This window comes from Corvus brachyrhynchos, unplaced genomic scaffold, assembly GCF_000691975.1.
Source record: "Corvus brachyrhynchos isolate BGI_N302 unplaced genomic scaffold, ASM69197v1 scaffold5, whole genome shotgun sequence".
NCBI lineage: Eukaryota > Metazoa > Chordata > Aves > Passeriformes > Corvidae > Corvus > Corvus brachyrhynchos.
Window position 1 is genome coordinate 5,183,542 of NW_008238321.1, and position 2,013 is coordinate 5,185,554.

A 2,013-nucleotide genomic window follows, 5' to 3' on the forward strand; every position below is an offset into this window, starting at 1 on the left:
GCCGCGCGATGGGAACCTGTGCCGGGAGGATGCGGGGATGCCTGGGGGGATGCAGGGTCCCGGTGCCGCAGGGAAGCCCCGGGAGGATGCAGGGATGCTTGGGAGGATGCAGGGATGCCGGCGGAGGATGCAGGTGTGCCCGGGGCCGCAGGAGTGCCGAGCAGAGCCTGAAGGGTGCCGTGGGGCGCGGGAATGCCCAAGGAGTGTCCTTGGTGTGGGGCGTTGTGGGGTGTGCCGGGTTTGCGGGCTGTGGGTGGCGCCCCACAGCACGGAGGGATGGGTGGGGTGTGGAAAGGGTCCTCTGTGCCCAGGGGCTGTTCCGAGCGTGCTCCAGTGTCCTGGGAGGGAACAGGATGAGACAGGGACCAGTTCTGCCCAGGGATGAGAGAACAGCCTCCTGCTGCCATGGGGCTGTAGCCCCATGGCGGGTCTTCAGCCTCCCTATGCAGGAGTCTCCGGCTGTAGGGCGGCAGTCCCGTGACCTCTGGCGGGGGGCAGCTCATCCTGGGGGGTGGCACAGGCTGAGAGCACGGGATGGTCTCGGCCAGGCTGGCCATGGAATGCTCTGGAAGCACGTGAGCGTGTGCACGTGTGTGTGAGTGTGCACTTGGAGCGTACACGGAGCAGCATCGCTCCTCTCATGGCTGCACTGTTGGGTGTGCCGAGGGCGCGAGAGTTCTGCGTGGAAACAGTGGGGAACACAAGAGCGGAGCTGTGGGCAGCCGGGTGGCACCCGAAACCCTCACTGCCAGTCCACTGAACGCCCCCCTTGCCACCCCGGGGACACTCAGCTGCATCCTCCCCACAGCCCTGCCACCTCCAGGCTCACATTTGGATTTGCTTCCATCCTCCTCTCCTTGGGGCTCGGCAAGGTAAGCAGGAAGCTGGGCGCAGGGGGCTGGCAGCAAAACCCACTTGGGCAGCGTGGAGCAGAGAGGGGGCCCAGGGTCCGGCCCCTCCTCGCCCTGCTGCCGGTGAAGCGTTGAGTCAGCCCGGCCGGTTGTGAGGAGCCACGGGCACTTCCGAGCCTCCCAGGGCCTGTGCCAGCGCCGTCCCCACAGCGCTGGCAGCAGAAGATGGGATGTTAATAAATATAGTGGGTGCTCGTAGCGAGATGCCGGGTTAGAGGGGAGGCATCCCTCAGCTGAGCCCGCCTGCCAAGGGATGTGGTGCCCTGGCTGCTCCCGGCACCCCTTGGTGCTGCCTCCCCTCCAGCCAGCACCCATCCTGCCTGCCCTTGCCCTGGCTGTGCCAGGGAGCTCCAGCTCTGAGAACCTGCCCTATTTAAATAAGATAACGTACATTAAAAACACCGAATCCTGGCGAGCTGACAGCGTCTGTCTAAATATTTATCCCTGTTCCGATCAGGCACTGTGTTCCCATGACAGCACCATTAGCACTTGGCATATTTATGGCCTTCCTGGGTGCTGGGCTTCCCAAACTGCGTGCCCAGGGGCCGCTAACCCCTCTCCTGTGTCCCCTCTGTGCTTTCCTGTGCACCCAGTGGTGACCCCTGGGCTGGCAACCATCTCCAGCCTGGCACATCCCTGCTGGGCTGTGCTGGAGCTGCCAGGAGTATCCCGGGCTGGGCATGGCAGGGACTGGGTACCACACTTGTCCCCCGCAGCACAGGAGGTGCTGTGTTGCAAAGTACCTTGTCCATGCAGGGAAGGGAGCGCAGGGAACTACCTGCTCTCCAAAAACCTGCTCCTGCTCCTCCTCCTGCACACGGGCACCGAGGTGCTGGGTGCCCGCGGGCACCGGGAGGTGGGGATGGAGCAGGGATGCTCCAGCTCCCTCCTGCACATCGCTGTCCTGTCCTGTGACGTGGTCTTGCTGGGGCCTCGGGCTCTGGGGACAGCACGTCCCGCTGCCCGGGAGGGTCCCGGCGCTGCATCCCCTGCACCCCGTGGCAGCGTGCGGAGGAGCGTGTCGGGAGGGATTAGGGCTGTGTCTGGGAGAGGGCTCGTTCGGAGCCGGAGGCGCGGGGCGGCTCAGCGCGGCTCTCCCCGA